Source organism: Lissotriton vulgaris, chromosome 1_1 (genome assembly GCF_964263255.1).
Source record: "Lissotriton vulgaris chromosome 1_1, aLisVul1.2, whole genome shotgun sequence".
Classification (NCBI taxonomy): domain Eukaryota; kingdom Metazoa; phylum Chordata; class Amphibia; order Caudata; family Salamandridae; genus Lissotriton; species Lissotriton vulgaris.
The window spans coordinates 811696800-811706393 of record NC_141685.1 but is presented as its reverse complement, the minus strand read 5'-3'; positions in this window follow the sequence as shown (position 1 = coordinate 811706393).

The following is a 9594-nucleotide window of genomic DNA, read 5'->3' as shown; positions in this document are numbered from 1 at the left end:
CAAATATTGCATCATCACCAGCTGATCATAGTTCAAGTTCAAGTTCGGGCATTTGTATAGCGCACTACTCACCCAGAGGGTCTCAAGGCGCTAGGGGAAGGGGTGTATTATTTATCGAATAGCCAAGTTTTCAGTTCTTTTCTGAATGAGATATGGTTCTGAGTAAGGCGGAGGTGGGTGGGGAGTGAGTTCCAGGTCTTGGCAGTAAAGAAGGAGAAGGATCTGCCCCCCATGGTGGATTTCCGGATGCGCGGGACTGCGGCGAGGGCTTGATTGGACGATCTTAATTGGCGGGTGGGTTTGTAGAAGGACAGTCTAGTGTTGAGGCATTCGGGTCCTAGATTGTAGAGGGCCTTGTGAGCGTGGGTGAGAAGGCGGAAAGTAATTCTTTTGTTGACGGGAAGCCAGTGGAGGCCTTTTAAATGTCCGGTGATGTGGTCTTGGCGCGGGATGTCTAAAATGAGTCTCGCTGATGCGTTTTGGATGCGCTGGAGTTTTTTCTGTAGTTTTGTTGTGATTCCGGCGTAAAGTGTGTTACCATAGTCCAGACGACTCGTGACCAGTGCGTGGGTAACAGTTTTTCTTGTCTCGAGGGGGATCCATGCGGAAGATCTTTTTGAGAATGCGAAGTACGTTGAAGCAGGAGGATGAGACGGCGTTGACTTGTCTGGACATCGAGAGAGAGGAGTCTAGGATGAAGCCGAGGTTACGAGCATGGTCTGTGGGTGTGGGTGCTGTGCCCAGAGCGGAAGGCCACCAAGAGTCGTCCCAGGCTGAGGGGGAAGATCCTAGGATGAGCACCTCCGTTTTGTCTGAGTTGAGTTTGGGACGGCTTAGTTTCATCCATTCGGCAACTTCTTTCATGCCTTCGTGAAGGTTGGTTTTGGCGGTGTTGGGGTCTTTGGTGAGGGAGAGGATCAGCTGTGTGTCGTCGGCGTAAGAGATGATTTTGAGGTTGTGTTGACACGCGATGGAGGCGAGAGGACTCATGTAGACGTTGAAGAGGGTGGGACTTCCAACTGCACTTCCAACACTTCCAACTGCTGGGTGTGTGGACTGATGCCGCATTCCATGATACACCCTGTCCCATTCTTTCCCTACCCCTTTTCCATCTCTGGGTCTTGTCTTGCATGGTGGATGTTGATGCAGGAGGCCTACACTGTCAATGGTACTGCCAACTCTGCCCTTGGAACATCTCGGGATGTCTTCTTACAGAACATATCCGGCCATGCCAATGCTCCTTTTTGCCTGACCAGCTCATCCACAACGCTACTACCACCAGATGAACTCGGTGAGATGGTAGTATTCAAACTCAACTAATCGACGAATATTTTCCAGATTCCGCACAAGAAGGATACTGCCTGATGAACGAGACACTGTGAATGTCATAAATGTGCAAGGCCGTGCCTGCATTCAAGGCCTAAAGACTAAGAAAGTTGGTACCAGTACGTGTGATACAAAACCTTTAAACTCTACATCTCCTCCGGAGCTGGTGGCCTCCCCCAACCAGTGTCTGCCAGTGCTCTGTACAATGTGTATTCAGACCATCAAGCCTCCACCCTCTAAAATTCACAACACCAATATGATGATGATGCTCCAACAAGAAACTGATGGCCTTATGAACATTGACATTTCTTAAAGTATTTGCCACTCAATGGGAAAAGGAGGGTCTGAGGAAAAGTGTTCTTCTGAGCGGCATCATTTGTACTGGGACTCCATTGCTTTTTCATTGCCATCTCATGTCAAACACTTCCACATGACCCACCTGGTCGTTTTTGCTGATGCCTGAGGAAAATTCTAACTGACACGGCAAAAACTATCTTGCAGCCTGCATTTCTGCCCGGGAACTGTCACACGCCCAACCCCACCTGTTCTCTGCAGTTCACCAGAAAGCCACGAGACACTCACCATGAAAAAATGATTTATTCTCCATCTCCTGCTCCCAGCCTGGTAAACATTCTTGACACCGTGATCAGGTTATCTGGACAATGGTCTGACTGCTGACCTTCATCAGGGTGATTAAACAATTACTTGAAAGACCGGGCTTTGATCAAGGCAATTGAACAATGACCTGAAAAGACTAAGCCTTGATCAAAGCCGAGTGAACAATGATTTATGTACCAAGCCTTGACCAGGTCACCGTCTACAAACGTCGTCTGGATCTGGTTATCAACTGCAAACACTGCCCTGATTAAACAATGAACTAACAGCCAACAGACTGGGATGAAAAAGTATAAAAGGCTTGTAAGATACAGAGTGAAGTAGCAGCCTCCTCTATCTTGTCTCTGACTAGCTTGGGACTCTGTTCCATAGCCCAGGCTATTGAATAAATCTGGGTTCCTCCTGCAGACGAAGGCTCCTGTGTCTCCTTTTACTACGTATGAAGGGTATGGAAGACTTGGGTGGTTCCCCCGCCGCCGGGACCCAGTAAGTGTGTTATTCCGGTTCTTCAGCATCCAGGACGCAGGGGAGGAATGCTAGGGAGGATGGATGGAATACTTTTGCCACTCTGGCTGTGGTGGGTTGTAAAGTTCCAGACAACAGCATGTATAGGACAGCCAGTAGCTTGGCCTGCAGAGGGATGTTGGTGTAGTGCTGCAATGTTGTCTACAGCCTTGGTGCAATCTGGTGCAAGAGGCAGACAATAAACTCCCTCCTGAGCCTGGAATAAGCAATGACCTCCTCCTCCCTGAGGTCAATGAGGGTGATCCTCTAGCAGTATGTCTGCTTCCTTCTCTGGCGCTGCCTCCGTGGTGATGGTGGAGGTGGTGAAAGTGGTGGCGGTGGTTTTCTTGGTGCTCCAAACTGCAGTAGGAGTAGGTCCATATTGCCATAGAACTTGCCACAGTGATTTGGGTATGTTCTGCTTTTATACCAGTAGGCATGCGTCATTTTTACACCTGCTTTTCCGTAGCAGTAAACATTTGCCACTTTTGGAACTCTGCGTCTGTTTTTCCAAAGTAGCGCTGTTTCCCAAAATTGCTGTGAATACGGCTGCAGCAGTTTTGAGAGGCTTTTTTAGGGGGAAAGCCTACCTTGCATATCATAAGTGATAACTGCTGCAAAAGGATCCGTTGCTAAAACAATATAGGCGCTGGAGGTGAAAAAGTGATGCTAAATCCCTCTAGCATCACTTTGTAAATATGCTACCACAAAAGAGAACATTTAAGTGTTAACCAAGAAGGGTTGTCTGGACCTTGTTTTGATCCACTATATAAAGAGCTAGCTTCCTATATTGGTGGTTCAGCTGTGGGATACAAGACTTTGCAATTGCTGATACCACTTATTCAGTAGGTGATTCCACAAAGTAAATCTGCTATTGACATTAGTTAAAAAAAACGTTTGCCAATGTTTCCAAATTTCTATACTTGAAATGTTAGGGGCTTGTTTAAGACCCCCAGTCCAATTGTATTAGAGTTTTTTTAAAAGTATCCTAGACGGTTAGCTCTTCTAAAAGTTTAGTCTGATAGATTTTTTCTAACTTTCTTAAAAGGTCCAAACTGATCGAATACCATTTCTGAGGCAGAGGGCACTAGCCGGGTGCTCAACCTGTGTCCCTACAAGAAGCTTAATTTGCCGTAACTTAAGGACCTCTCCACTGCATGGAACTTTGACGTGGGTCTTAACCTACAGAGACTCATTTACAGATCCTGCTTGCTGAGCATGAGCCGTGGCAATGGAAGAAAGCTTTAATGATACAGGGGGTTGAGATGTCAGCGAGGATGAGGAGTCCTCAAATCCCCCACTGACAGCACCTCTACTGGGAGTAACTCTGGTAGTACCCCAGATGTAGTAGACGAGGTGATGCAAATCTTCAAAAGCTAGCTAGAAGAATAGCTTTGGAAGCTAAAATATTAGCCATAGACAAAGAGAGAGCTAAGATGGTCCTAGGACCCATCTTCCTTGGCAGCAATTTTTTTAAATTAGGCGAAAGATGAAACTTTTGACCCTAAGCTCCCCAAGGAATTGCGATTCTCCTATTACCATGACCAGAGAATCTGGATTTCATTAAAGACACGGAGGCTAACATTATGCATACAACTTTTAATGCAGTTCCAAACAGCCGCATATGTCATAAAGCAAAGTTCCAACTTAGAATCAACAATAGCAAGTATCACTAGGCAATCAGCCTCTTTTAAATGCGGCTCCAAACAGATAAGTCATGTTTTTCTTATCCTCCTTACCATTACTAACTTTAATGATTGTTATCTGATTATGTACCTATTATAACCTATGTATTATTATTCCTTACATACTGCTTACACTTGCCTTACCTTTAACAAGCGTTTTAACTTCTAAATGACTTCTGTCTATTTCACCCTTTAACCTGTTCCTTATCTTTCCCTAACCCCTGATTCGGGCACCCGTTCTCCAATTTACGGAGATCGGCTTCCTCATTGTGTACCCACCCCTCCCGCCTTTTTACTTAAAATCGCCGCTGTACTAATAATTACAAATGCGCTTTACATTTACCGATTTCGGCTCACTCGCCTTCCCCCATTCCACTTAGGCTTGTGCGCCGCCTTCACATGAAGCAATATTGACTTGTCTCCATTTTCGGCACTTCACCCTCCGCCACCGCCAGCCGCCGTGTCGCCAGCACCCGGGCGTTAAAGAAATGACCCTTGGCAACACACGCGCTGCGTGCGCTGGTTGCCAAGGTACTTTCCTCCACTGCCACCAATGTAAACACCGCAAGAGCCGAGCAACGGATGTTATCTCCGCTCGAGCCGTCCATAACAGTCCTCCTTCAACGCGCTGCCGTTTTCCTCGCATTATAACTCGTTTTAACAGTTCCCATATCCCAAGTATTATTATTTAAGGTTTATTTAGAGTTACCTTCATTAATATAAAAAAAAAAAAAAGGAGCAGATTATAATTTAATAGAAAACATTTTATATATATACATGAGTTCAGACCTTTAATATTATTCTACAATCATGTCTGACTCAGACTCTGATTCACTACATAATAATACTATTGAATCAAATTTTAATGATGATGCCATCAAAAAACTCATACATAAGGAAATGAGATCTTGCATGTTCTCTACCTTATCTCAAGTTATATCATCAAAAAGACCCTTTATCAACGATAATAATTGTCCCCAAATATGTAGAGGGTGATGATATGACCACGTAGTTTACAGCTTTTGAGAGGGCCTGTAAGACGAGGAGACTCAGCAAGTAGTGGGGCTCTCAACTCTGGGAGCTGTTTTAATGAAAGTGCGGACACTGAATTTGGCAGGTGCTAAGTCCTTTGACCTCACGAAAGATACATTGTTGAGGGCTTTGAACTCACCACCGGAGTACAGATTAAAGTTCAGAAAGACTCAAAAAACCTCAAGTCCTACCTGGGTAGATTTTGTTGACTTCTCACTAAAGACATAGGTGGCTTGTTCGAAGGTAAGAAAGTGCAAGACTATGATGAGCTTTATGAAAGATTCAGAAAAAGGGGGTGGTGATGAACAGAGTGTCTGAATTGAGCAGACCACTCTTACCCAGTCCAAAGATCAGGGCTTGATCCATCACTGTTATTTATCTCACTGCCCCATCCCAGCTCAGAACCTGGCTATATGCAAATCAGTCTGTCCCTGGCCCAGTGCATCATGGGAACAGGGCAGACTAAACTACCAAGCCAATTCTTCACCAGAAAGGAAACAACCTACCGGGGACCGGTTTCTGGCATTTCAGCCGTCTTCGGCCCGGCTTGCTTGAATCCTGATGGAGCAGTGAGAAAGGGACTCATGTCTGAGTATACCCTGCCACACCTATAGTGGCCAAAATCGATTCAGAAAAAGGGGGTGGTGATGAACAGAGTGTCTGAATTGAGCAGACCACTCTTACCCAGTCCAAAGATCAGGGCTTGATCCATCACCGTTATTTATCTCACTGCCCCATCCCAGCTCTGAACCTGGCTATATGCAAATCAGTCTGTCCCTGGCCCAGTGCTTTATGAAAGTCATCTGTTAAGTAACTGTGTTTCTGAAAAATTGCATCAGTACTTGGTAGACCCAGGTCTTGTCTCTTCCCAAGAATTGGGAAAGAAGGTTGACCACTAGGTTAAGACTAGGGTGTCAAAGAAGTCTCATGAAAGGAATAACCAAAATAAAGGGGTTACTAATCCCCTCCAAGGGAAAGAAAGTGGGCAACCTAAAGATAAAAACAGGCTTCTGAATACCCCTAAAAACCTGTTCTTTAGGGTTGGCCCAGAGACAAAACTATCCTTTCCAATCCAAATAACAGACTAACATGTCCATCGCTCAAATTAATTTAATATTTCCCTATACTAATTCATCAACAATCCTTTTTGGGTTCAGAAGTAGCATGCTACTTGCCAAAAAAGTGCTTTGACGCTTCGTCAGAGGTAGTAAGCGCTATATAAACGCAATTACAATGCTGCTAAAAAAAAAGCTGCTGTGTCAAAAAAATGACGCTGCTGTGGCGATAGTAAATATGAACCAAAGAAATTTGCAAGGAGGTACAAAGCAAATAATAAAATCTGGAATCTGAAAGTTGCACAAGTTACTTTGGAAGATGAAAGATCTTCTGCAGTTGCAGGAAGTTCAGTAACTCTGAGATCTGACAGTACTGTAATTCCTGGCAATGGTATTACCAGTTCCCCTGAACCATGCATTAAGAATAATGATTCATGATCTGTTGCCAAATAAGTGAAATACTCACCCAGGGTAAGGATACCTTTTTGGAAAGTTGTTCAGGACTATTAATATTATTTGTTTCCTGTTCTTCTTTTCTTGACCAAGGATGTGTATTATCTACCTTTTACAGGACGCTTCCATGAATGAATTGCTTACTGTAATATTATAGATACATTATGTATTTATCATATTTTCTTCTTGCCCTATCCATTTTATTTCCTTTCCTTCCCTTTCTTTCCCCTTCCCCTTCCCCGCACAATAATGGTACAACCTCAGAATGCTGATGAGGCAAGATTTTACTGTTAACCGTTATCCCCGGTTTGTCAGATCTTCGTTAGAGAAATAAATACTTTAACCTCTCTGATTCTTAAGTGGATCTGACTGGATTACTAAAGCAACCAAGACAATGCGAAAAGGTTGCAAACACAGATAGGGAACTACTGCTAGGACAAGTAAAATTAATGAGAACCTGCGGGCAAGCGATTAAGGCCATGACTATGACCTAAGTCATTATTTACCGTCCATAATACCAATACAACTGGGTATGTTATTTATCGGACTGCTTCATTTGCATCTACGTGTGAGGCTCCTGACTGCTTCCAGACAGGAGACTCGAACAAAAGGAGGCCTGAAGACCCCTCAAATTGGGCCTTTTTTTGGGCCCAGCAGGAGTCTGAACTGAGAAAGCCCCCTCCCTGCCTGCACGTTGTTGCCATCGAAAGCAGACAACAACGTGCAGGCGCTGCTGAATGTGTCCTGGGGCCAGTGGTCTAAGTGGGGGGAAAAAAGTAGGGGAACTGTGGGCAGAGAATCAGAGGGCGGGACTAACCTGAGGATTGGATCAGTGGGAGGAGCCAGAGGTGTGGCCAGAATGCGCAAACATCCCAATTTTTTGTATTTGGCGTTTCACTGCCCAGTTTAATCAACCAATGGATAAACATGATTATTTAAGGTTATAATGAGTTATTGACATTAAAATACATTCACAAAGTGGGATATGCTTCTAATCATAGAATGTCCCAAATATGATAAAATGTGAAAGCATAAGCCATTTGTCTCTGAGCCATAGAGTTTCTGTCATCAGCACTTTTCAATTTATCCACAACAGCAGTTCAAACATGAATAGCAAAATATCCTACTTTCTATATAATTATGGCCCTGCCATGTTTGCCTCATAATGCAAGGTCTGCTGCATGATCTAACCCTTTAAACTAATAAATTTTTGTAGCTCAAACGTGGTAAAGTTAATGTGACTTGTGTTGCTGCGGAGTGGATGGCTTATTGCAAAGGTTGACTGATCACCTTTCTCACTGCTGCATTTGTACGTTACACTGGTACTAATAAGGCAACATCTTTAAAGAGACTGTTAGCATGTGTACACATGTCAAAATAATAAAATATCAGAAAATATACTGCATTACGCTGCAGCCTTTTTTATGCATAATTTAGTCAACACTGGCATAATTGTGTCATCCTTTGCTGCATAATTCATTCCAGTGGCCCCATAGCAGGAAGCACATGTTAAAATTGCTTGTGAATGAAGCAGAGAGAATGTGAAGTTTGAAAACTTAGTCTGGTGTGTGTGCAAATCCTGCATTGCCAATCCCTGTTGAGTTGCAGCTACTACTGCTGAAACAGGGCGATGGAGGTACCTATGGATGAGGCAGACTGGCCTCAAGGGCAGGGCCGGCCTTTGCACTGGTGGTGTCCTGTGCATTAATGTTTGCTAGTGCCCCCCAATGACCACCTTTGCCATGAATTCCCACACTACCACCCTGTAATAGTGCCCCTCAAGTCTCCATAACCACACTCTCTCTCAGATGCATTTAATTTGATTTACAGCACCACTCATACCATTGTAGGGTGTCAGAGCATATTACATCACACACATTACACAGACACAATCACTATGTTGTAAATCACTGTATACAAAATATTACATAAGACTTAGGACTACAAGGTGTAGGAGTCACATGACAACCATACTAGTAGGCCGTATAGTGTAATAGTGATTGGTCTAGACAAACAGAAACTCAGAATGGTTGGGGGTTCTCTTTAATAATCAGAATGGATTTCTGTCCAAAAGAACACTTTTCGCAACATTATGATAAACAAAGACTGGGGGGAAAACATAACACTCTAATTTATACCTTGCAGTTTGTATGCATCTCTTAGATGACAGTTAATAGCTCACTGTTCTATGTTAGGATTTTAACTTATAAACTGCAAGTAACAAAAGGATCTCTCTGACAAAAGCAGTAGCCCATTGACCTATTTACATTATGTGCACTTTGTGATCTGTATGGTACATGTTCTTTGCAGCAGGCACATTTACCCTCTGAGCTACCTTTCCACGAGTCGAAACTTCCACTAGACAAAATTCCGATCTGTCTGTAGGAAGAACATTAATCACCAGTCATCATGACATTTTTATTGTTGCTGAAAATTGCTGGAAGCCAGGAAGGAGGCAGCAAGAGCTTTTAAAACCATAATATACTTGCAAACATAATTCCTCCAACCAAAGTCAGCACCCGGTGCGGTCACACCAGTTGCACTGCCCTAGAGTTGGCCCTTCTCAAGGGTCCTGTGACCTCACTGACAGAGTCACTCTTGTTCTAGGGTGTGCTGCTTCATAGTCCTGCCCCCAAGACTGGAGGTGATCTTCAGTATGGATTGTGGTGGACATGCCTTGATGGTTAACCTACACTTGTCATGCTAGGGTCCACCTGCTGGTGCTAAGACACCAGGGCTTCTAAGGTCTTGCGCAGCCTTCTACGGTCTAGCATGGGATTGTGCTCTCACAGGAGAGTGTCTGGTGGACTGGTTATTAAGGCTGAACCTGTTTGCCTAGTTCCAAATCCAGCAGATCTGTCCAAAACGTAAGCAGTATGGTAAAAAGACCACATCCCTGGACACAGAGCAGCAGTACACATTTT